The sequence below is a fragment of the Lepus europaeus genome, chromosome 11, assembly GCF_033115175.1.
Source record: "Lepus europaeus isolate LE1 chromosome 11, mLepTim1.pri, whole genome shotgun sequence".
NCBI lineage: Eukaryota > Metazoa > Chordata > Mammalia > Lagomorpha > Leporidae > Lepus > Lepus europaeus.
The window spans coordinates 71,700,010-71,727,820 of NC_084837.1; the positions used below are offsets into that span (position 1 = coordinate 71,700,010).

General features: G+C 40.9%; 1 protein-coding gene and 1 pseudogene across 1 annotated transcript in view; one reads left to right on the top strand and one right to left on the bottom strand.

The window, feature by feature from the left end:
* ATP8B4 (ATPase phospholipid transporting 8B4 (putative)) overlaps positions 1-27,811 on the bottom strand; it is a 281,261-nt gene that overhangs the window by 167,714 nt on the left and 85,736 nt on the right. The window lies entirely within an intron of this gene.
* LOC133769725 (elongation factor 1-alpha 1-like) lies at positions 1,445-24,801 on the top strand (annotated as a pseudogene).

The following is a 27,811-nucleotide window of genomic DNA, read 5'->3' on the forward strand; positions in this document are numbered from 1 at the left end:
AACGCACCCTCTGAAACTCCCTGACATGTAAACCAGCCTTGTTTTCTAAAGTGGAAGTTTTCATCACACTACTTTCCCAGGGATTCCCTCCTAGAACAAAGGGCTGAGATGAGGGCGGCAGGTTTTCCCAACAAGTTAAGCTGGGCAGGTTAATTTCATTGTGCAGGTTTTAAAAAATAACCTAATTTACTTGTTTTATAGGCTGGAAAGTGGTTTTAAATATTTATACAACTGTGAAATATGCTCTCACTATCAACCCTGCTGGGTCACTTGGCTTAAACACTCAGAGAATTTTTCTTTAATATGGATCCAAGTACATGTTGTTCTGGAAAATTTTCAACTGCAGCATTTTCATCTCTAGCCAGAATTCAACCATTTTTCCAATGCCACACTTTTCTGCACTTTATCTAGTGAAATGACAGTGGGAGCACATAGCAAGGCCTCTACGTTTAATTTTATCTTCACAGGTACAGATATGTGCTGGTTTATTTCTCCTGGAGTTGCCTTCTTTGGAGAATTAGTGACATTTCTCATGGGATAGTATGTCTCAGAAAAAGTGGATGTGAATGTAGGAAGAAGGAGATTGTGTGTTTAGTATAGAAATTGCACTGCTACTGAATTGCCTTGAAGTCTCCATTGAAATTGCACCTGCTTCAGGAAGAAGCTGAGGTGACATTAAGGTTTATTTTCAAATGCCAATTGCTCCTACTTGCACACTCTAAGCTCTATGACGTACCACACAAGAAGCAGCAAGCATTATTCCCTGAATATTAACCCTAAGCCCAGCACTCTCCCAACTGCCTCATCAATAACCCAAACAATGGACAAGCAGATTCATCTGTCAGATTTGTGGGCAGCATCCTACAAAAGATAGCATAACCCCTACAGAGTAAGAGGATGAAAAAAAAATCAACAAGTTGCTGAAAATGCAAAGTATAATAAGAGAAAAAAGTACAAAACAGAAAACTTTAGAAAGGAGAAAGTAACACCTGACATACAGTAATTAGAGTTTTGCAGAAAGGGGACTGGGGATCTTCATAAACCATGGTTGTGTGAGATGTCTTGGTTAACCTCTTATTTGAATATATACCTGTTAAATAGCCAGTGTGCACGTTGGGAAGATGGTGTTTATCAAGTTCCCATGCCTTTTGTCCTTGCCCGCTAATCTCTGTGCTCCAATATCTCTGTCTCTGTGGTAACTGGTGTCATGGTAACTGACAGAACCACTTGCTTGGATAGCTGCCCACAAGCCTGTTCTGTAATGGTTTGGCTCTAGGCCACTGTTGTCTAAGTCTATATAAGCAATTGGAGGCAAATTTAGATGTAGCTGCTTGTGGATGGATGTGGACACACATATGTGGTTGTTGGATGCGGCTGCTTGTGGATGTGCGGCTGTATGTGGCTATGTGTAGAAGTATGTAGATGTATGTGTCCAACCACCACCATGGACACAAAGGCAGATACCTCCTGTGGCCCCACCACCATCAAGGGACAAGTAGCTGTTCCTTCTACATTTCTCACCCCCACTGTGAGTAAAGAAGACAAACTCACAAACAACTCCAAACCATCCCCTGACCTGTCAGAACCTGGATCTGCTTGTCCTGGGCCATAAGCCCCAGGAAAATGGTGTATAATACAATCAGAAGAGAATTTTGTTTAATGTTATTTCCTACTTCTATCTTACCAAATAGGTAACCACACTTAACTAGGAACCCAGAGATACATTTAATGAGCAGTAGGGGTCATATCTACAGCAGTATCCAAACTTACTGAACCAGTAGAAATAAAGAAAGACCTGAAAATAAATTTAAGCCATCGATATTTTGAATTCAACCATTTTTCTTGCCATAACCACTACCACCACCACTGACAACAACACAATATCAAAGACATCCAAACAGAATTAGAGAACCAGACAGGAAGATTTGCTTTAAAGCTCATCTTCCAAATATTTCTAGACTTCTAAGATTTTAATTTGTATAGTGATTGGGTTTCATCATCACCCTGAAACAATGAAAACAGACACTCCCTGGGCCTCCATGTGTGGCGCAGCTGTTCTTGGGCTCACGTTGGAAGCAATTACGCATCATAGCTCTGCTAAGACACAGGATGACCTTGTGGGCTGTGAGGATGACACTTGGCTCCAAGGACTCAGCACCTGCAAACTTTGCTTTTAATTTTGCTAGGGAAAGCCCTCATTCTCTAATAGAAGAATTGTAGTACATAAACATTCCAAGAACATGTTAATTCACTTAACTGCACTTGAAATACCAAGATTTCTTAACTGGGGCTCAATTTTCAATATCCTCATATAATTATTTCAGGTTATAAAAAAGGACACAATGTAGTTAATGTTTCTTAGAACTAGGTTTTTCAAAAGCAAAACAATAGCATAACCTCTACCTTAGTAAACTCACAAGTCAATTGACATATAAGCCAAAATCTGGGAAAAAGATTGAGAAAATATAAATTCCAAAGGTACCATAAAACATGTGGAGTTTAACTGTCACATAATGGCAACTGGAATTAATATATCCCTAGTCTCAGAACAACAAAAAAATCTGATTTCTAAAAAAAAGGGGGGAGAGAAATCACTGCTGTACTAATAATTCCTCATGAACTTATCTGAAACTGATGAGGTCCAGTTTGTTAAGAGCTGTTAGACTTTGGTGAAAAACTCCTCAAAAAATACAAATCTGAAAGTGAGATAGCACCTCCCAGTCTCCATGGCACTCAACTATTGGCTCCACAGATGACAAATCAGCTGTTTATCCTGAGCAAGATACGAGCCCCTGTTGAAGCTGGGGTATACATGTTCCTCAGGGCTCCAATCAGCTTTTCCCTAACCTAATGCTCCTGACTTTCTATTAGCAATATAAACTCCTAAAATAGAGACTGTCCTCCAAAACTTCATGATAAGTACTACGCACTAGAAAGAGAGGATAATAAAGGTCAACATGATTTACCTCTGTTAATAAACCAACCAATTCACTTAAGCTAAGCTTGGTCTCTTTACTCTCCAGCAAATGGGAAACCTAAAGCACACAACAGCAGTCCCTTGCTCAGATAGACTTCATGTTGTTCAATATTTTATCTTCAGAACGATACCTTGTTCATAGCAGGCCTCAAATATTTATTGAGGGACCAACATTGTGGTGCAGCAGGTGAAGCCACCACCTGTAATGCTAGCATTCCATATGGGAGCACCAGTTCAAGTCTGGCTGCTCCACTTCTGGTCCAGCTCCCTGCTAATGTGCCTGAGAAAGCAAAAGAAAATGGCACATGTACTTAAGTCTCTACCACCCAAGTGGGAGACACAAATTGGGTTTCAGGCTCCTAGCTTCAACCTGGCCCATCCTGGACCACTGTGGCCGTTTGGGGAAGGAACCAACAAATGAGAGATCTCTTTCTTTCTCTGCTACTCCCTCTCTATCACTCTGGCTTTAAAATAAAAAATCAATCTTTAAATAATAAATATTGAATGATAAAGAAATATAGAATCAGTATTTGCAGAACTATTTGTTGGATGATAGCATTTTACTGAATGTCAAATAAGAATCCTAACAGCACGTATTTCATACTTAACTGTACTCCAGGGACTAAAACAATCCCATCACATACAGGGCAGTGAAATAAAACTAAATGGCACCTCTATTAATACATTATACATTTCTATATGTATTGCTATATTAATGTTTTCTATTTCTATTGCAATTTTTACAGAATGAGACACTAAGATTCAGAGAAATTGAGACATTTGCCCTATTTTGCAACATCAGTCAAAAGTTTACATACCCATACATTATGATATAGTCTACTTTAAAGAACTGATCATACAGAGGCATAATTATAAATTTACAAGGATGTTTACTGGAGCATTGTAAAACCAATCAATTAGAAGCCATTAAAATGTCCATCAATAGGAATTAGACAGATTTACAATACTATACTTACTTAGTCACAGTTCTTCTACCCAGTAAGTGCAGGTATTTGGTATAGCAGTTGAGACAGTGCTTAGAACTCTGGCATCCTTTGTTGGAGTGCATGGTTTTAAGTTCCACCTCTACTCCAACTTCCTTCTAATGTGTACCCTGGGAGGCAGCAGGTGCCACCCACATGAGAGACCCAGATTGAATTCCAGGTCCTAGCTTCAACCTGGCCCATCCCTGGCAGTTGCACACATTTGGGGAGTGAACCAGTGGGTAGAGGATTGATATCTCTTTCCTATCTCTCTCATTGTATGTGTATATGTCTGCCTTTTGAATAAAATGCAACAAGTAAATAAATTATTTTTAAGAAATACAGCATAGTGGGGCCAGCACGGTGGCGCAGCAGGTTAAAGCCCTGGCCTAAAGCGCCGGCATCCCATATGGGCACTGGTTCTAGTCCCAGGTGCTCCTTTTCTGATCCAGCTCTCTGCTATGGCCTGGGATAGCTGTAGAAGATGCCTAATTCCTTGGGCCCCTGCACACATGTGGGAGACCCAGAAAAAGCTCCTGGCTCCTGGCTTCAGATCAGCGCATCTCTGGCCGTTGCAGCCATCTGGGGAGTGAACCAGCAGATGGAAGACCTGTCTCTACCTCTCTCTGTAACTCTTTCAAATAAATAAAATAAATCTTTTTAAAAAAATACAGCATAGACAGGCGGCAAGATGGCGGAATAGGCAGGAAGCACACTTAGTCCGGGGGGAGAGAAAGTTTAATATAAGTGGAGATACTGCAGGGTCAAGGAAGAGTAGGGGATGAAACAACAGAGGAAACTCTTCCGGAACTAGTGATTCACAGTGGACCTGCGTGGAGAGCGTGGGAGCCCAAGTTCGGGACACCAGCGGCAGACTCAACGCACCAGCGCTGGAACGCGAGGTGAGCCGAACCTCCATAGCCCGAGATACCAGCAGGCAAGCAGAAAGAGGAGGCTAGAGGGAACGAGGCTTGAAACTCTGTGGGGAAAAGTTCACCAGGCTAACTAGAAGAGAGAGAAAAAAAAAATAAAAAAAGTGACTGATACGGACACAAGTTTCTCTCTCTCCGCTCACCTCTCAAAGGCGAGCAAGACAGAGCAGGCGCCATTTTGGACATACATCATAAGCAGGGCGACCTCAGGTCTGCACCAGCCCTGAGCCTAGCAGAAAAACCTGACTCTGGGGGGAGGGGTGAAATAACAGGAGATTAGCATCTAACTTGGCAACCCAGTGGGAGACTGCAGGAGAATTGGAGCCCACACTGAGGGCAGCAGAGATTCCCTGTGTGGTCCTTGGGAAAGAGCTTCTGATCTCTGGCTCCTGTGGGTATATCATTTGCCTGCTAACTACCTCCAATTACGTTCAGCTGTGTGGAATTCCTTCCCTTTTAAATCAAAAAAAGAAAGAGAGATTTACCACACCTAACCTGGGAGTGTCATCCTTGACACACCCTCAACCCTGAGGAACCAAACACAGCTCTCAGTCCACACTCATCTCAAGCCTCTAAGGCTCCACTGAAAGCAGACAGTCCACTTAATATAGAGCCATAGTGTAACAAGAAAAAACACCACAGTGAAGAAACCAAATATCTCCAACATGCCAAACAACAAACGCAAAAACCAAGCTAACAAGAACAAGGAAGAAACTATGATGCCCCCAAATGAAAAAGACACCCCAATTCAAGATTATGAAGATGATGAGATCGAAGAAATGCAAGAAGCGGATCTCAAAAAATTGATAAGAACATTAACAAGTTCTCAAAAACAAATTCTTGAACTACAGAAATCCTTCATGGACAAGATAGAAAATCTCTCTCGTGAAAGTGAAATATTAAGGAGGAATCAAAATGAAATGAAACAACTAGTGGAACAAGAAACTCTGATAGTGACTAGAAATCATAATGAAATGAAGAGTTCAATAGATCAAATGACAAACACATTAGAGAGCCTTAAAAACAGAATGGGCGAAGCAGAAGAGAGAATATCAGACTTAGAAGACAGAGAACAGGAAAGGAAACAGGCAAACCAAAGAAAAGAAGAAGAAATTAGAAACCTAAAAAATATTGTCGGGAATCTACAGGATACTATTAAAAAACCCAACATTCGGGTTCTAGGAGTTCCTGAAGGCATGGAGAGGGAGAAAGGATTAGAAGGCATTTTCAGTGAGATACTAGCAGAAAATTTCCCAGGTTTGGAGAAGGACAGAGGCATCTTAGTACAGGAAGCTTATAGAACCCCTAATAAACATGACCAAAAGAGATCCTCACCACGACATGTTGTAATCAAACTCACCACAGTGAAACATAAAGAAAAGATCCTAAAAGGTGCAAGAGAGAAACGTCAGATCACTCTTAGAGGATCTCCAATTAGACTCACAGCAGACTTCTCATCAGAAACCCTACAAGCTAGAAGGGAATGGCGAGACATAGCCCAGGTACTAAGAGAGAAAAACTGCCAGCCCAGAATACTATATCCTGCAAAGCTCTCATTTGTGAATGAAGGTGACATTAAGACTTTTCATAGCAAACAGAAACTGAAAGAATTTGTTGCCACTCATCCTGCCCTGCAAAAGATGCTTAAAGATGTGTTACACACAGAAACACACAAACATGGTCACCAATATGAAAGAAGGTAAAGGAAGGAAACCTCACAGCAAAAGATCACAGAAAGCTCAATTTCTCTTTGACATAGAATTAAACTCTGATGCTCTGTTAAAGCAATGTGTTAAAGTAATCTATTATGTTCTCTTGATGTCTGTTAAATTCTAATTGTTCAAAAACAGCTGAATTTTTATTAAGAGCTATGGGTTATTTAAATATGTGCTTTTTTCAAAAATTTGAATAATCACCTTGTAACAATGATCAAATTTGGTCTATGTTATGTCATGATTATAAGAAATCTTATTTCAACCAGATATTTTGGATTTTGAGCCTTCTTGGCATTCTTGACAGGCATTCAAAAAATCAAAGTTTCAAACAATCTGGACTCTAAAATTTCCAGTAAATCCTGGACTTTGGTTTTTCCAGTTTGGGCCCAACTGAAAAAATCGAAGGACCTATGTCTCTCATCTTATAGAGACACCAACTAATCAGTCTATTTGGAGTATATTAGAAGTACTGTCAAGATGTGATGTGGTACCAGACTTTAAGTTTCTATAATGGAAAATGCTATTAATACAAATGTTTGAGAATTAAAAAGTCTAATGATCTTGTGTTACTAGACATGATAGTTATCTTAATGAGAAAGCCCCAGAGGCTTAAAGGGTTAAATACTTGTAAAATCCTACAGGTGCTTTCAAAAATACTGTGAAGTAAGCAAGTGCCTCTTGTTGGTTGATGAGTTTATAATTTTAAACATGGCGACTTAAAGTCTTTTGTCATCCACAGTTATATATGATCTGCTGCTCATAAAACTAAAGCATTGTTGGTTCTGTGTTTAGCTGTCCTCCTATAGGTTCCTATGGACTTTTTCCAGCCACTTTTATTGTATTCAGTACTTTGGGATGGCTCTGTAAACAGATGAAGCCAATAATGTATTAACAGTACCAACTGAGAGAAAGTATGGTTAACTGAGGTTACTAAAAAGAAAAAGCAATTCAAATCAATTGGGAATCTACAAAAAGAGTTAAAGATTTTAAAAGCTATTATTAAAATTGCTATATTGGTCTACTAGGCTATGTTATATGTGTGTACATATTGTATGTCCACATGGGGAAATTTTATTAAGAGTTTTATTTTAAATGGCTTATAGATAAGATTGTCCATAAATTTAAGCTGCTAAAATCAATCAAAGATACATTTTAATTTGTGTGACCTGAATCTGTGTATCATATGTTTTAAACTTGTTGGTAGAGAGAAACTAAAAACATTTTATATGGCTGTGCTTAAGTTTACTGGTTAAACAAACTACACCATGTTAGATATTTAAGAGGTGTTTTCAAATACATGATTCTTAAAATTAATAGAAGGCATTGGACCTTCTGGTAAATGTTTTCTTAAGTTGTTATCTAATGGTTGAAACAGTTTGCTAAGTATTCATGTGATATTGCTATTGTCAGCAAGCGATCTAGGACTTGCTCCCTCATTTCTCTATTCTAAGCCCAACTTGTTCTTTCATTTCTCTATTCTCTTCAAGGTAGGAAACTAATTCTATTATGAAGGAATCTGTAGGATGCACAATTTAATCTTTAGACCTTATAAAAGAGATGGCTAACATTTTTCTGCAATAGCATAGCCAAAATAAGAACTCAAATAATAATCTCATAGCTAGATTCACTTCGCCATCAGCGAAGTGTACAGTAAGTAGAAAAAACATCCCTTTCAGACCAAAGGGAAAGAAAGTTTTAAAGTGAGAATATAATTTTCCTCATGGGCATTGTCTACCTTAGAAAAACTACTACAGAACATGCCTGTGACTATAGACTTGTAGTTCAGGCCACTGAAGATTAGAGATGGGAAACGGGCACTCCCTTGACTTGCATCCTCTGGTCTGCTTTAACACAAACCAGGAGGCAAAGAAAGCTAGGCATCAGAAGCAATGGGTGGCAGGCCTATTAATGGCTGATCTGTACAGTGATCTGCCCTCAAGGAGACCCAACAGGCCAGTCCACTGCAGTGGCTTTCAATGTGGTAAGCCTGGGCTTCAGCAGAAGTCAGCTTGAGAAGAGCCCTGGCAGCTCTGCCAAGAGTTGGATCACTGGAAATGGACCTGCCCTGGAGTCGAAGGATGCCCAGGTCAGAGCCACAGATCTTATTGGCTCTAAGCTGAAAAGCCCTTCACTCAGCCCAACTTCCAAAGTGACCACTGCAGCTGAGGGGATGGTCAAGTAGGGTCAGCAACATTGCAGGCAGAACTGTAAATTTCTTGTTAGAGATGCCACCTGCCTTTACCTGGCCAGCTCTCCTCCCAGGCCAGCCAAGTAATGAAAGTCAACAGAGTGCCTTCCCCTAGGAGGTTCACACCTCCCTTAGGATATACCCCATGTGAAGAGATAGATAGGTCTGGGCCTCTGAATTTACAAGGCCTAAAGCCCAACAGATTATTATCAAGCCCTTTCTATCAGGTTCTATTTGCCTCTCAATCAGAAAACTTAATTGTAGCTTAGACAGCACCTTTCTTAGCTCCTCTAATAATGACTCTGTCCTTTGTTCTAGGCCCTGTCTAGTGCACTTGGGCCTCATTCCTTTGTAATCATAACCTCTACTCTACCACCAATGGCTCTACTCCCAACATGTGTGTCCTGATGGTCCTCTTCCCCACTTAATGCTGTATAATTGTTCAAACCTGGTAAATGCCACTCTTAGGATCATTGGTTACTATCCTCACCCTGTCTTTTATGACCTTGTCTAAATATGATCAGAGTCGGCGAACTTGGAAGGCTTCCATAGCCTTGGCAACTCATGACGACAGCCTAGGATGGTTACTGGCACCATAAACTAGAGTGTCAATTTGTTGGGTCAACAACAGGAGCCACTGTGCACTTGCTCCTCAGGTGGGATCTCTGTCCTTAATGTGCTGTACATTGTGATTTAATGCTGTAACTAGTACTCAAACAGTATGTTTCACTTTGTGTTTCTATGTGGGTGCAAACTGTTGAAATCTTTATACTAAACTGATCTTCTGTATATAAAGAGAATTGAAAGTGAATCTTGATGCAAATGGAAGGGGAGAGGGAGCGGGAGAGGGGAGGGTTGTGGGTGGGAGGGAAGTTATGGGGGGGGTGAAGCCATTGTAATCCATAAGCTGTACACTGGAAATTTATATTCATTAAATAAAAGTTTAAAAAAAAATACAGCATAGCCACTAAAAAGCTAATAAGGTCTATTAGCTTAGATAGACTAATATGTGCCGATGTGAAATGTGCCATACGTAACAGTATCAGAGTGAAAAGAAGTCTACAAAGAAGACAGCATATGCATAGGATTCTAACTCTGTATTATGACAAGGGTGTGCTTACACATGCCTATGATTTTACATGTACAGAAAATTTCTTGAAAGTCACACAAGAAATAGTTCAGTGGCTGTCAGAGAAAGGAAATGAATAGACAAACTGAAATAAAAGGGAGACATAATTTCCATTGTATTCTCTTTTTTGCACTATTGTTAAATTTTTTGGCTTTACGTATATTGTCATTTTAACAGCCAATTAGTGAGGGGGAAATAGGAATAAAAGAAAACTTTTCCAAGGTCATATATAAGAAGCAGGACCGGGAACTGAACCCAAGTCTGTCTGGCTACAAAATCCATGCTGTAAATAAATCAGTAGTTATTGTTCTTCTGGGCTTTATTTTTTCCAGTGATTATGTATTACCTATTAAAAAAAAACAAAATGACCCCCAAGGAGTTGAGACAATTGGATCATGGCAATAGTGTACTCTCGCAGTGTTGAAAACCAGCTAACCCAAAGACAGAGTGCAGTCCTGGTCCCCCGACACAAATGCTCAGTGGACAGCAGCAGTTTCTGGTTCTTTTCAATCTCAGTGTTGTCAGAGTCGCCCTAGAGTAAAACATACAGCTTGTCCCTAATCCCCTAACAATGCACTGGTGAGCAGGATCTCATTACACTGAGAATGAACATAATGCTCATATCCTTGGAATCCATTTATTTTGAAGAATACAGATGTTTCCCTCCTTTTTCACCCTTCTTATAAGCAAAATGCTTATGCAGAGGCAAAAATCTCATGGGAGGTCTGTGGTCAGCTGCTGAAGATGATCTCTCACCAATTTTCCAGGGGGAAGGGTGGGAAAAAGTAGAGATGATGAAAGACATAGTCCTAGTGTGTGGATAATTTAATTTACCAATTTGCTGAGAAAAATGTAATCAATCATGTAGATGTCCTGTGTAATTTATGTAAATCCTTATAAATCCTATCATGCATTAGTTGGATATGGAAACATCCACACAAATACAATTGTGCTTCTGTATTTTGGAAACTAAATGAACAATTGCCTAAGTTTCACCTGAACATTAAAAACAACAATTTTCTGCTGAATGTCATGCAGCGAATGTATTCCCTTTCGTCATTTCCCAAAATCAAAACCTTTCCCCAGAATCCATCTTCTAAGGTCTTCTCTAAATTTTTAGTTTTCATTAATAGATGAATAGTCCACAAGGAATCAGAGGAAAATGATTTCAAAGGAAGACTAGTATCTCTCCTCTCGCACATGAATGCTGAAGGAAATGCCTTAGACGGGTCACAGAGAAGGCAGCTAGTTAGGTGAAGGTTGGATTCCAGGCAGCAGACTCAGGGGGAGACTTGTGTGCAAGACGTTGATTGGCAAGTTCTCTTGGGAGTAGCCACCATGAGGGAGTAACGGAAGCCCATTTGGACAGAGGGAGAAGTTGGGTCATTGATGTAGTGACAACAGCCTGAGCCAAGCCCATGGTTAGCTCTGTTGCTGAAACTCCTCTCCAGAACTGGATAGAGGGAGCCAGGTCTTAATACCTTGGCATCATTCAGTCACTGGGTGCAGGATGATGCCACAAAAAAGGAATGGCCTTGAGCAAAACACTGTTCTCAGGCAAGGGCAACTCCCAGAGAGGGCTGGCAGCTGAGGGTTGTATGTGGGCAGTGCTGGGGTAGCTGGCAAAGTACATTCTGCAGTTCTGAAGGGGAGTGCGCACAAGACAACAGAGCATCTACCTCCAAGTGAGAGCCCGTGCTCCAGTTTTGCTGTTGATGTGTTTATGTAATTATATTCTTATTATTTTTAACTGACACACAAAAACTGTACATTTTATGGGGTACCATGTGGTGTTTCAATACATGTATACATTAAGGTAATATACAATTACAGTAAACATATAAATATCCTCATTTATAATTTTTATAGTAAAAACATTAAAGATCCTTTCTTGTTGCTTTTTTTTAAGATTTATTTATTTGAAAGTCAAGGTTTCAGAGAGAGAGGGAGAGACAGAGAGAGACAGAGAGAGAGGTCTTCTATCCACTGGTTCCCTCCCCAGGTGGTCTCAACGGCTTGGGTTGTGCCAGGCCAAAGCCAGGATCCAGGAGCTTAATTTAGGTCTCCAAGATGGGTGCAAAAGCCCAAGTGGGCTATCCTCAACTGCTTTCCCAGGCACATTAGCAGGGAGCTGGATCAGAAGTGGAGCAGCCAGGACTTGAACTGGCACCCATATACGATGCTAATATCACATGCAGTGGCTGAACCTGTTAATGCCACAACACTGGCCCCTGCTTTATTTTTTTAGACAAGTATACAATACATTATCATTGTTTATAATCACTCTACTGTGCAATAGAACATCAGAACTTCTTACTTCTATCTTTCTGTAATTTAGTACATAACCATTCATTAATCAACATTTCCCATCCCTTCCTCCCTCCTACTCTCTCCAACTTCTAATAACCATTATATTCTGGATTTCTATGGAGTCAACTTGCTTTATATTCCAAGACAAGTGAGATCTTGTCTTTTTCTGCTTGGCCTATTTCACTTAGTGTAATGACCTCCAGGAGCAAGCACTGTGGCACAGTGAGTTAATCTGCTGCCTGAGATGCCAGCATCCTGTATCAAAGCACCAGTTTGAGTCCTGGATGCTCTGCTTCCAATCCAGCTCCCTGCTAATGCACCTGGGAAATCAGCCAAAATGGCCCAAGTGCTTAGGCCGATGCCACCCACATTGGAGACCTGGATAGAGCTCCCAGCTCCTAACTTTGGCCTGGCTATTGCAGCCATTTGGAGTATGAACCAGCAAATGGAAGATCAATCTCCATCCCTCACTTTCTCTCTTCCCCATCTTTCTGTCATTCTTTCAAATAAATAATACATATATAGATATTTTTATGACCGCCAGTTACAGCCCTATTGTTGCAAATAAAAAGATTTGACCTTTCTTTGTGACTGAAGAGTATTTCATTTTGGATATGTACCACATTTTCTTTATCCATTCATTAGCTGATAGACACTTAGGCTGTTTCCATTTCTTGGTTCTTGCGAACAGTGCTGCAGTAAACTTCAGAGTGCAGATGTCTCTCCAATACACTGGTCTCATTTCCCTTGAATACATCCCCAGTAGTAAGATGGATAGATCTTACGGTGCTGTTTTGTTTTCTGAGGGACTTTTATATTCTTTTATACAACGAAGGTACTAATTTACACTCCCACTAAGAGTGCCACTTGGGGAGTGAACCAGCAGATAGCACTCTCTTGCGTACACATTTGCACTTCCTTCCTCCATCCCTCCTTCCCTTCCTCCCTCCCTATCCTTCTCCCCCCACTCTCTCTCCTCCCTCCCCCTTTGGAACTGTTTTCTAAGTAAAAATAAATAAATATTGGGGCCAGCATGGTGGTGTAGTGAGTAAAGCCACCACCTGCTATGCCGGCATCCCATATGGGTGCCCGCTCATGTCCTAGCTGCTCCACTTCTGAGCCAGCTCCATGATAATGGCCTAGAAAAAGCACTGGGAAGATAGTTCAAGTCCCTGGGACCCTGCACCCACGTAAGAGACCCAGATGAAGCTCCTGGCTTCAGCCTGGCCCAGCCCTGTCAGTTGCAGTCATCTAAGGAGTGAATCAGCAGATGGAAGATTTTCCTCTCTCCCTCTCCCTGTAACTCCAACTTTCAAATAAATAAATACATCTTTTACAAAAAAAATTTAATGTCACTTTAAAGTTAGGTGAAATGTTTATTGACTTGAGTTCCTCAGAAGCCAGATCACATGTAAGTAGAATTCCTCATTAATTGATCACCCATAGTTCAAGATGTCTCATAAACACAAAATGAGCACTCTGAGTGAGACATTGCTTTGAGCAGAGGTCCAAGTGGAATTAGGGACAAGCTGTAGTTATCCAAGATCCTAGAGGCTAAAGGGAAAACATAAGTCTAGTTCTTAAATAGCCACAATTAAATCATCTTTGTATTTTGATACCTGGAGCATGTGACTTCTCTCCTGACTACTCTCCAACAATGAAGAGCACCTGTACTTCAGGAGAGTGATCTCAGTGTTATATTGTTTGCCATATAGCTGTCATCAAAAGCCCAGTGAGAAAATTGATGAACCAGAGAGACTGTCTTGTAAAGGATATATGAACTATTATTCCTCAAGATATTCCAAGCTTCATCCTTATATAGAGTGAGCTCATCAGAAAACTATATGCCTGGACTTTATTACTCTGATCCCTCTAGACTTGTCTCCTCAGAATCATGACTTAACACCATGCCAACAAATTTTAATCAGGATTTGCTTATGGCCATAAGTAAAATATCTACATTTTTTGAGACTTCAACAATTATGACATTCATAATTCTCTTGTGACCAAGATAAATCTTATTGGTTTTGAACACTTTCATTGTACCATCAGTTTTATGGCCTCCTCACCTTTATTATGAGGAGAAACAAAGGTTAGGCTAATGTTTCAAATTTATGCATGACACATCTTAATGGATTGTTTAAACAAAACCTAAAAAGTTTTATAGGCAGACTGTCCTTTGAAGGTTACACTAAAGGGATAATCTTGAGACTTGCAGAAATAAAATTCTGTTCAGAATGTGCCAAAAGTTGGAAATGAATTTTTAAAAATCTTTGCACTTAAGCAACAGAATGTCGATAGAAATAGAATGTTGAAAGAAAATGACATAATACAGTAGCAAGAGCTCATGTTATAGAATCAGAAAATAAAGGGTTGGGTCCAAACACCCATCAATCCTTTGACTTTGGGTAAGAAATCGACAAAAATTTAAATTCCCCAACATGACCGACAAGACTTAGCTCTTGTCAATTCCTCAGAATGTCTCTTATTCCTAAGACTGAGGTCCTTAAAATGGCACATGCCACCTGACATTTAAACATCTATGAGTTTTAGAAAAGATAAATTTTTGAAAGCTGTAAGTTGTAGCATATATATTTTGTATATATTTTGTAAACTATAAAATAACATACATATTTAAATATTTCAAATTTTTGTTTTTATGAAGCATCTCGTTTAAAGAACAGTACATTTTTATTTTAATTTCAAGGCTGCAAAAGTGCTATCTGGACACATTATCTCCACTTCTTGACAGCCCATGCTTTCTCTACTCAGGATTTTGTCTTTATTCCCCCCAACTTCAGCCTCTCCTGTCATTCTTTATGTCGCTAAATCCAGTAATCGGTTCTCAGTCTTACTTTATTCATCACAGTCAGCCACTCTATTTCTTCAGATCCTTTTCTTTAAATCCAGAACATCATGTTCTAATGGTTTTCCTCTTAGTTCTTTAGTCATTCTTTCTCAAACCCTTAGCTAGCCCACTCCTTTTTTTCCCATCTTCAAGTCTCATTGTGTCCAAAGCTCCTTTCTCCATTATGTAGGGTATAGACTTTCATTCTAGAAGGCCAGATGAACTTAAAATTTACATTTCCAGCCCAGACAGACCTCTATGCTAAGTTTCAACAGTGTATTCTATATACCTTTAAAGAACTCTGGTTTCCCAGTTCAGGCAGGTACCAACCACCACATGTTCCTTTCCATTTTACCCACTTTAAAACATCAACCAAAAACTAGATTCTTGAATCCTTTCCTCACACATTCTCAATATAGCAGCCTTCTATTGTCTCTACCTTAAAAATACATCACAGTCTATGACATTAGATGGTATGGAAGTATTGTTGCTTTGCTGGATATACTAATGAAATTATAGCTAAATATATTTTAAGTTCTTATATGTTCCAGGTAAACAAGAAGTATTTACTGACAGTATGATATGACATACAGGATTTGCCTTTCAAATATTCCAGAAAATAAAAATAAAAATGAGGCAGATCCAAAAATATCAGGTAGTTGATAGAGACTTCAGGTAGGTAATACATAGAAAAGGAATCATTGTAGTGGTGTGTGGGTATGTAAATCAGTTTTCAATGTTGATGATGTTGGGCGGTGGTAGTGGTGATGATGAAAACCACAGCCTATTTTGTCTTCTGTCCTTCACTGCCACCACCCAAGTCCATAGTTTTATCATCTCACCTGCATAACAGTGGGAGAAAATTTGGCATTATCATTCTACCTAGACTTCCTTCTTTATTCCACAGTCCACATGGCAGCCAGGGAAATCTTATTTTAAAGACTTATTTACTTTATTTTTTGGGGAAGGCAGAGTGACAGAGAGAGAGCAGATGCTTCACTCCCCAAATGGCCACATCAGCTGGAACTGGGTCAGGTCAAGGCCAGAAGACTGAAACTCCTCCTCAGTCTCCATTGTTGGTGGCAGGGGTCTAAGCACTTGAGCCATCTTTGATGTTCTCTCCAGGTACATTATTGGGAAGCTGGATTGGAAGCAGAGTAGCCAGGGCTTCAACCAACAACATTTCTTACTGTATCCTTAGTCTGTAGGAGATATTAGGGACTCAGTACATATCTGTTAATAAGTATTTGAATGGAACAGCTATTTACACATACTCATAATGAGTGTGCATCATACTGAGCTCTAGGACTGAAGTGAATAATTATTTCACGTGGCTACACCTGCTGGGAAGGCTCTAAGAAAGGGTAGCAGAGAACAATCACAAAGTGTGGGAAGAGGGTAGGGACACATGGATCATTGTAGTTTAGAGAATAAAAGCACTGTTCTTTCTCCACAAAGAGTTTACTTTTGACTTATACTTCATAAGGATGCTTTTCAAGATGCACCTTTTACAGGCGACTAGTCTCCTACGTGCCTTTAAAATTCCAGTTTCTTAATTATGATCTTTGTCATGAATGCATGTTGTGGGTTGAAAGATTAAGTATATTCTGTTGAATTTCACAAACGTTGAGCACCTACTATGTGTTGGGGAGTGGGCCAATCAATGAGAATAAACCCAATGTGGTTCTTGTATTGAAGTGACTCACAGTTAAGAGAGAGCCTAAGACGGACTGATGTAAAACGCTGCACTTGACTCTATCCTAGTGACACAATGTACCAATAGAGCACAAAAAGAGCACTGATCACTCAACCTACCTGAAGCAGGCACTGGGAGGATTTCTAGAGAGGGTGACACAGAATCTGAACCCTCATGGATGAAAGAAAAGAGAAAGAACACAAAGGTTTTAAAAGGCAAGTAATTCGGTGTGCTTGGAGATGGTTAGGAGGACAAGCTAGAGGCTGCACTGGGATAAGTAGTTTTGAAGGAATGGGAAGGGAAGTTACTGAAGAGTGCTTAAGAAGAATATGCTTTGATCTGCACTGTTTCTGAAAAAAAGAAAAAAAGCCTGACAGAAATGTGGATGGCTTAGAATAACCCAGTCCTGCTTAGGGAGACATTATTCAGCCTGCACATGACAGCAGCAGAGACCAGGAAGTGCTAGCTCTGTAAACTCAAGTGTCACTGTTGACCACTGGAAGACTTTGTTAGGAGTCAAAATTGAAAATAGATTTGCAAGCTGAACATGAAGAAATAACATAGACTAACAATAAGTAATGAGTATAAACAGAAAGGAGAAATATTGAAAGTAATTAATAGATATTTGGGGGGAAATAGACTCCCTTACTATAAATTACCATAAATCAACAACTTTTTAAAACACACTAATTTATACCTCCAAACTGAACTGTATTCTAAAAGATAGTGCTCAAAGTTTGGTGGTATAGTGGAAAAATTACTCTTATTTGTTCACGTGAGATGATAAATTGGTACAAACTTGCTAGAAAGAAATTTAACAATATGTGTTCAGAAAATTACAAAAAAAATACTGTGTCAGGGCTGTGGTCGTGCATCAGGTTAAGCCCTTAGTTGGAATACCACATCCCATGTCAGAGTGCCTAGTGACTGCTGTCTACTCAACTTCCAATCCAGCTTCTTTCTAATGCATCCTACAAGACAGCAAATGATGGTTCAAGTACCTGAGTCCTCAGGTACTCAAGACCCGTCACCTACATTGGAGGCCCAGATGGAGTTCTGAGCTAACTTCAGCCTAGCCATTGAAGGCATCTGGGCAGTGAACCAGTAGATTGAAGGTTCATTGATATCTATCTATCTCTCTCTCTCTCTCTGTCTGTCAACTAGATGAAAATACTGAAAAAAAAACTATATTTGCATCTAGATTACATAGAAATATAAACTGAAGACATAATGAAATGTTCATCATCTTTATATATAAAAGTACTCTACATATAAAGTACTCCTTATTTGGAGAACTATGACAGACCTAAAAATGTTTTTGGTTTAGAGCAGCCATGATATGTCTGGTCTTATCAGTGCTGGAACCATAACTCAAATGGCCCTGGGCTAACACTACTGTTGAGCTCTATCATTTCTCCAATCTAAGCCAATAGGGTTGGAGTGTAAACAAGAATAGCAATGCTATCCCTTGTCCCAAACTAGGTTATGAATTGGGTGCCCAAAGGAATCCACTATTTCCAGTCCTAACTGACCTAGATAAACCTGGCTGCTGGCCAAGGTCCTAACACATCGCTGCCCCATGTCCCATTGACCACAGCTCTGTACACACCCAGGACGGCGGAAAGTCTGGGAGCTGAGGACTGGGATGTCAAATGGTGGCTCCATTTCTCATGTTTTAGAGATAAGGTAAATGATAAGTGCCTTCTAATGGAATCCCTTCATTTCTCTCATGCATTACTCAAATCTCCAAAGTCTTGAAGATGTTTTCTATGCCATGAGTGTAGATATATGTAGCTTTTTTTGCCTGGAGCCTGGTTTTCTCTAACAGGAAGATGGAACGTTTCTTCCAGAAAGCTGACCTTTTAATTGCTTTCTGGGAAACACTCTACATTGTGTACTCCACCCAGCTCTGGGATGAAGTTTTTCTGCTTCAGAGCAATGGCTGGCTGGCCTCACATTCCTCTGGGCCCTCTCTGCTTTCTCACTGAAGGTTTCAAAGTCTTACAGTATCATTTACAGTCTGTAAAAAGATGACAAAATATGTGAGAGAAGTCTTCTCTCACCTGAACTTTGTTCCTAATCATTAACAGGCACTGTACCTGGAGTTTCCACTTGGTTAATTAGGAAATTTCACTTCAGGAAGAGTGGATAATAACTGGATACAGTTGGGTAGAACTTACATTAGTTTGACATGATTTTTACCAGTTTTGAAACCAAGCATCAACAAATCTACATACCAATTATAAGGGTTTATATCATGGTCCTTTGCATGTTTGTTTTTAGATATCTAATACTCTAGCATGTTTTCAATTTAATAAGGTCTCTGTTGAATATTGTTTTTCTATCATTTTTATATCCCAATTCCATAGTTCTTTCTTCTTCATCCTTAGAATGAGAGTGAGAAAAGATGTACAGAGCAAGGACAAAATTTAGAAGAGAAATTAATAACAAAAAACCAGAATATTCTGAAGATATTTCCCAGAACAGAATGCAAGGGTGTCCCTGGCTGTCTGTGCAGGAAAGCATGGCAGCACCTCTGTGCCCCAGCACGCACAACAACCGAGACCAAAGACCCAAAAACTATGTCTTCTGAAACAATTCTACAATGGGAGATGGGGCACAAATGAGAAAGCCCAACAAAGAAAACAGGACACCTGCCGAGAGACGGCTCTCAAAGTAAAAAATATACAGCACATCAGTCACCTGGTAGGGTGCAAATAAAGGAAGCTGTGTCCTTTCCTCATTTGTCTTGCTCCTAATGGAAAATTGCATTCTAGTATTTGACAAAATATTAACCTATTTTTATCATCTGAGTTGAGGAGGAAATATTAAGTGAAAGAATGTAAATCCCATTAAAATCATGTACCTAGCAACTCAACCCATGGCCAACTCATGTCACTCCAAAGCCCCTTTCTAGTGAGGCAAGTGTTTGCAGAGCATGGTCCTCATTATGTTAAGTGTGGATGGGTCCCACATTGGCTGATAGAGACAGTAAACAGATTGTACGCTACAGGTCAGTAATTTCCAGATGCTTAATAACTGAGTCTAGAAAGAAACAACAACAAAAACTCAGCTCCCCCCTTTAGGCCGAAAGTTTTTTGGTTTTTTTTTTTTTTTTTTTTTACCATTTCAAAATGTTTACAGTTCATATGGTCTGCAGATGCTTTCTCCAGAAGCGAGTGCACCATCCCCTGCCTAAGTCTCTCAGCACTCCACATGTGATTTCTCAGGCTCCCAGCCAGATGAGCATTTGATTTGAAAATGAAGCCTTAAATTTAGCAGTGTGAAGGAGAAAGTATGTCTGAACACAAATGCCTGCAGAGGAGCAAGGTAACCAGATGAGGCCAGTGGGGTGAGCACAATTTGTGAGCCAGGCAATTCAGAAAGCATCGGCTGGGAGTGAAACATCTGCCAAGGACCCGGGCAAGCCCCTATCTGCTTCTCCACCCAAGGTCCTGGGGCTGCCCAGGTTCTCACAGTTCTGTCTATCTGCCAGATGCACCTGGGGCAGCCACAAATGCAACCATAGCATTGTTTCAAATACAATCTGGAGCTCTCCTCAATCCTAAGACACTGTCGCATGCATGTCAAGGCGCAGCAATGCCAAAGAGATTCCCAGTAACACAGAACACCGGGAATAATGACAGGGTTGGGATCTAGGGACCCCCACTTCTCAAGTGACGTTGAGAGCTCCAAGGGTGTGCACAGAACATGCAGTGTATGGACATCTCTCCTCACCCACAGCAGCTGCAGCGAAGAGGGGAGTAAATGCCTAGAAGATATCCTGCTTTTGCCTCAAAATTAGTCCTTTACTTAAATTCATTTAATTAAATGCATTTTGCTAGCCTAACATATGAGTGCTGAGAATCAGCTGCGAGGTGAATGAACAGTACTCAGTTGGGAAGGAAAATAGCAAGATTGTGTCAGCCTCAAGAAGCGAAGTAGTAACACAGCCAGCCAGCCACGTATGGCAATAGACAACCACTCCCTCCCCACAGCCACCCCAGTCCCTCTCCACTGGTTTCTCACTGAGTGACAAGCATAAGATTTTTCTAAGAGCAATCCCTTATCCGCATTCCCTTGTTCTTAGGAAAACAATGAACTCATAAAGTGGCCTTCATGTCCCTGAGTAATCTGGCCTCTGACTGCTTTCTCAGCCCCACTTCACTCCATCCCTCTCTTGCCCTTCCTCTCCAAGCTTCTGCCATTCAGTCTTTCATAATCTTCACTCCTTCCACAGGACCTTTGCACATATTGTCCCTGCTGCCTGTAATTCTCCTTCCCATTTGATTGCTTCCCCCAACCTCCTTTAACCTAGTTAACTTCTAGTCATTAAGTCCTCAGCTCAAATCTACACTTCCTCAAAGAGCTCATGCCTAAACTTCATCATATCACTTCTACCTACCCCCACAAAAAAAAAAAAACAAAACAAAACTTTCTCCAGATCCATATTATTTTCTTTAGCACCACTTGCCTTGTTTGAAATTATAAACTACTTGGCATGATTATCTTATTGAATCTACCTCCTCTACCAGACAGTAAGCTCCAGGATTGCAAAGACTGCTTAAGTTCACTTGCACTTGCAGGACCTCACATAGTACCTGCCTCACAGAAAGCCTACATAATGATGAACAAACAAGAACGAGCATTTGGCCTAGTGGTTAAGCTATCAGCAGCCCACATCCGAGTGCCTGGGTTTGGATCCCAGCCCTGCTCCTGACCCTTGCCAACACAGAACAGAAGCTAGGAGGCAGCAGTAATAGCCTCAAGTAATCGATTTCCTGCCACCTACATGAGACCTGGATTGTATCCCATGTTCCTGGCTCCAGTCTCAGCCCAGCCCTAGCTGCTCCAGCTGTTCCAGGCATCTGGGGAGTGAACAAGCAGATGGAGTGCTCTCTTTCTTCTCTTCTGTCTCTACCCTTCCCTCCTCTTCTCTGCTGTTTTCTCTCTCTCCATCTGCCTCTTAAACAACTAAGATTTACCAGTGAATGAAAGGTAAGGCCACTCTTGGGGCACTATGGGCTGTAAGAGTGCTGCACTAAGTACAAGCCCAGGATTTATAGGCATATCTGATCGGGGCTCTGACTCCAGGAGCTTCAGGCTCTCAATTATCTCCTGACACTTTTAGCCATAATGTCTTCCATCTGGAATTCAATACCTTCATTGTTGTAAGACTTTATGATTAAAGTTCCTTGTCCTTCCTTAATCCACTTTGTAGCTTACTCTTTTACATCCGACTCTCCTCTCCCACCATTATCTCTATAACTACTATCACCTCCACCCTTATCCTGCCAACCTCCCGTTTTCTGTTCAATCTCTTTATTCTTTGGCGTCACCAACTGGCCCTTCTCTGGATCCTCATCATCGTAACAAAGCTGAAGAAGAACACAGAGTCATCATCTCTAAGAGTAGAGAGACATTTTGAAACATCTGGACCTGTGGAATTGGAGCTTCAATGAGCAGGATAATCCCATGAAGCACTAATTACAGAGAGCCTGAGGTCCTAGGCCCAGAGGTTCTGATTCAGAAGTTCTGGGGAAAGGCACACACATCTACATGTGAGGTGATCCTGTCCCACAAAGTCTGTGGAGCTCACTTGGGGAAGTATTATTCAGTCCAGTGGTGTTAATGGAGGCCCCTCAAGGGCCACCATAAGGAATGAAGACAGCTGTAGGCACCTGGTCTGCGCACGCAGACACACACACACACACCATTTTATTCTGAGCAACAATGTTTGTGCCAGTTCCATATGTTGGGCTTCCCCATAAGATTTCACTGGGAAAAGGTTCAGCTTAGCATAAAAAAATAAAGTTTGAAGATGATTGGTATCCAACCCTCCTCTTCAAAGGTTAGAATACTGTGTCTTTTTCACAAGTTTGCCACCACTAAATCAAAACCAAAGTGGGAAAACAAAAGGCTCGTGTCATCTGCACCACTGGACACACAGACTCAGGGAAGTTCACTACCACGGTCATCTGGTCCACACGTGTAAGGGGATCGACAAAAGAACTGAAAAATTTGAGAAGGGTGCTGAGACGGCAAAGAGCTCCTGCAGGTATGCCTGGGTCTTGGATAGACTGAGAGATGAATGTGAGCATGGTTTCACCACTGACATCTCCCCATGGAATTTGAAACCACTGAAGTATTGTTTGACTATCAGTGATGCCTCCAGACACAGAAACATTATCTAAAACAAGATTCCAGGCACATCGCTGCCTGACTTAGCTGTCCTACCTGTTGCTGCTGGTGTTGGCAAGTTTGAAGCTGAAAGCCTCAAGAATGAGCAGACCCATGAGTATGCCCTTCAGGCTTACATACTGAGTATGAAACAACTAACTGGGGCCAGCGCTATATACCAGGCTAAGCCTGTGCCCACGTTGCTGGCATCCCATATGGGTGCTGGTTCAAGTCCTGGCTGCCTCTCTGACGATTCATCTCTCTGCTACGGCCTGGGAAAGAAGCAGAGGATGGCCCAAGTCCTTGGATCTCTGCACCCACATGGAAGACCCAGAGGAAACTCCTAGCTCCTGGCTTTGGATCAGCTCAGTTCCAGCTGTTGCAGCCATTTGGGGAGTGAACCAGCTGGTGGAAGACCTTTCTCTTTGTTTCTCCCTCTAACTCTTCCTTTCAAGTTAATAAATTTTAAAAATCTTAAAAAAAAAAAAAAAGAACTGCTGGTGTTGTCAAAATGGATCTCACTGAGCCACTCTACATTCAGAAGAGACACAGAGAAATTATTAAGGAAGTAGCACCACATTAAGAAAATTGGTTACACCCCTGAAACAGCATTTATGCCAGTTTCTGGTTGGAATGGTTACATCCCAGAGCCCAGTGCTACTATGCCTTGGTTCAAGGGATGGAAAATCACCTGCAAAAAATGGCAGCATCAGTGGAAGCACACTGCTTGAAACCCTGGATTGTACCCTACCAACAACTTGTCCAACAAATAAGCCCTTGAGTCTTCCCTACAAGATGTCTACAAAATTTGGATATGGGTACTATCCCTGGGATGACCTTTGCTATAGTCAACATCACAAGTGAAATAGTCTATTGAAGTGCCAGCCACCACCTGCAGTGCCAGCATCCCATATGGCACCAGTTCATGTTCTAGCTGTTCCACTTCCAATCCACCTCCCTGCTTTGGCCAGGGCAAAGCAGAAGAAGGTGGTCCAAGTGTTTGGGCACCTGCCACCCATGTTGGAGAATTGGATGAAGCTCCTGGCTCCTGGATTCAGCTTGGCTCAGCCCTGACTGTTACAGCTCTCTGGGGAGTGTACCCAGAACTCACTCTCTCTCTCTTCTCTCTCTCTCTCTCTCTCTCTCTCTCTCTCTCTCTCTCTCTCTCTCTGCCTTTGGAGTAAATAAATTTTTTTTAAAAGTCAGTTGCAATGCACCACAAATCTTTGAGTGAAACTCTTCCTGAGGACAATGTGAGCTTCAGTGTCAAGAATGTGTCCTTCAAAAGCATTGGCCAGGGCAACAAAAATGACCCACCAGTGGAAACAACTTTAGTGAGTATCTTGAGTCATGCAGGCCAAATCAGTGCTGGCTCTGCCCCCGCATTGTGTTGTCACATAGCTCACATTCCTTACAGGTTTGCCAAGCTGAAGGAAAACATTGATCACCATTCTGGTAAGAAACTAGAAGATGGCCCTTGAATGAATTTCAAGCTGCATCCTTAAAATCTGGTGATGCTACCATTGTTGATATGGTTCCTGGCAAGCATGTGTGCATTGAGAGCTTTTCTAACTTTCCTCTGGATTCTTTTGTTGCTCATGATATGAGACAGATTGTTCTTGTGGAAGTTATCAAAGCCGTGGACAAGAAGGCTGCTAGAGCTGGCAAGGTCACCAAGTCTACCCAGAAAGCAATGAAAATGACCCCTAATACCTGCCACCCCAGTGATGGAAGTACAGTCTCAGAACCATTTATCTCAACTGGTCATTTACGTTTAAGAGTAAAAGACTGTTTAATGATGTTTAAGAGTAAAAGACTGTTTAATGATAACAATGTATCATAAAACCTTCAGAACGAAAGGAGAACGTTTTGTGAACCATTGTGTGTGTGTGTGTGTGTGTGTGGCAGTTTTAAGTTGTTTTTAAAATTAGTACTTTTTAATGGAAACAACTTGACCAAATATCTGTCCTATAATTTTGAGACCCATTAAAACAAAGTTTAATGGGGGGGCGGGGTCACAAAACCAGGGCTCTTGGTCCTCAGTCAATTAATGACAAAGCTGGGACAAGATCCCAGCCTCCCACCACCAGGCTGATGGGCTTTCCTGAATATCCATCTGCCTCACAGGGTTTAAAGACAACAGAGGATTTCACCGCTATGTCATCCAACTGTCTTAAATGAGCAGCCTCCCTATGAAGATAACACTGATGGTTAAATCCATTCTACCAGAGCACACAATTGCAGAAGTGGGAGAGAGAGGAGCAAAGGATAGGTCTGTGCTATTTATCTATCCATATTTTTCAGCCAGTGTGTTCTTGGCCTCCCTCTGCAATACAGCTGTAAAGAAATACTATCTTTTATGTCCTGAACGCTTCCCTAGTTCTATTCTCTCCTCCCTCTCACTCACCCTTAAATTCACTCCTCAATGGCTGATCTATGCTGAGTGCCAATTCTTCCATGATTTATTTTGAGACAATGATATCCCTGCCAGTATCCTCCCAAAACACATGTTAGGGTCTCCCTGATGTGTGAGCCTCTGGGACACCTCATGCTTCTTTTATCATGATATCTATTACTGTAAAATAATAGTCTATCTACCTCTTCTCCTAGACTCCAGGTTCTTTGAGGGAAGCAGCATGCTTCTTAATCATCTCTGTAACCCTATTAGCATGGGCTGAATTGGAGAACCATGACAAAAATGGGCACCGGGGGCCCACATTGTGGCATAGTGTGTAAAAACTGCAATGCCAGCATCCCATCTGGGCACCAGTTAGTGACTGGGCTGCTCCACTAAAGATCCAGCTTCCTGCTAATGTGCCTGGGAAAGCAGCAGAGAATGGTCCATATACTTGAGCCCCAGAACCCTTATGGGAGACCCAGAAGAAGCTCCTGGCTCCTGGCTTCACATCAGCCCAGTTCCAGCCTCTGTGGTCATTTGGGGAGTGAACCAGCAGATGGAAGATTTCCCTTCTGTCTCTGCCTCTCTAACTCTGCCTTTCAAATACATAAATCTTTAAAAAAAAAAAAATGGGGGGGTGCCATTCAGTGAACAGACAGGTAAGTGGTAAGCATGAATCCCTGAAATTATTCTAAGTACTCCTGGAATACTTCTATTTCATGTTACTAATGAAATCTTAACACATTTTGATTGACAACAGAGCAAACTAGATTGAATGAAACACATCCCGTTGCCAACGTAGCCTCCTAAATCACTGGTCGTCATGTGTTTTCCTCCACAAAGCCAGCCCTCTCTAATCTCAATATATTTCTCTATACTGAACTTTTCTTCTCTCTCCCTTAAACTCCCCCATACTGGGTTTAACACTTGACATTAAATGAATATAAAATTCAATAGGTATATAATGTTTACAAATGAATCTGAGGCAAATTGTTAAATATATGTGTGTTCGTTGAACTCTTGTTTATACTTTTCTCTACTATTAGAAATATCTTGAAAGGGAAAAGGAGAAAATCCAAAGGTGTGGATTATTATTGTGAAGGAAAGCTCAATTCTTTTCCAAAGATTACAGTAAACATATCTTATTGCATTATTCAATTCCCATTTAAAAACAATATCGACTTTGTTCACATCTTCAAAATCTATCCTTTCTCCAACATTAGAATCCATTTCCTCATTGCAATGTCCAGCATCACTCTCAATGATATTTTCCTTTGATTTCTTATCTCTAGTACCTGGTCCACAATTGGTCGAGTTTTCTTTCCTTATGATGCTTACAATATTGCTTTCATCAAATGTTCCCCATGTGAGGCAGGCATTTAGTGTAGTTCAGATGCCCTTGTCCCACATTGGAGTACCTGGGCTTCATACATGGATTCTGACTCCACCTTCCTGGTAATGCAGACCCTGGGAGGCAGTTAGGATAGCTAAGTTGGTTCCTGCCACCCATATGGGAGACTCAGATTGAGTTTCTGGCTCCCAGTTTCAGCCCTTGGCTGGAGGCTATAGTGGGCATTTAGAGAATTAACCAGCAGATGGGGCCACATGCTCTCTCTTGCTTTCTCTCAAATAATGTTTTAAAATTTTCCAGGTTCCTTCCAGGTTTTGGTCTTTAGATCTAATTTAGAGATCTTTATGCTTACTTTCTGTGCTATCTGGCCGTATCTTTTGTTTTTTTCTTCTACTATTGCAAAGCCAATATTTGCCAACACTAAATAGAGAGAAGTAGAAAATTTGCTAATTCAGAATAAGAAATAGATTTCAGTTTTTGAGAATACTATTCAAGTTTAAAGGTGACCAATGCTTTCCTGAGTTATAACTTCAAGGCACTGTTCCCAAACTCTCAAATCAAACCAAGGTTTTCTCCCACCTGGCATGGTTTTGTCTGCAGAGCCTGGGCTGACAAGAGTTTCTGAAACCTGCACATTCCTAATGAGATGAGTCATTTTGCTCACCTGCCCTGCCTGTGAGTAAAAACTGACATGTGAAAGTAACATGGAAACTTTAAAGACAAACCTATCATGTACCATCTATATATGACTGTATTTAGGAAGAAATTCTGTAGCCCCAGCATACAGCATTCTGCCTGACACACAGTAGGCATGTAACAATCTATGCAGTAGGCATGTAACAATGCCACATCTAAGCATGCTAAGATCAGCACTCTAGCCCAGCTGAATTCTGCACTGGTTCAAGATTTAGCCAAGGCTGTGGCCAAGGTGTAACTTATAAACTTGAGTTGGAATACTGTATCTGCAAATAAAATTGGCACCATGTGCCACCTGTACATATTATACTACATTTACTTTTAATAAAGGTTGTGACCCTTTAAAAAATTTTTTTTCTTGGGTGAAAAAATGAACAAATGAAGGAACACAGAACTCAAGTAAAAACT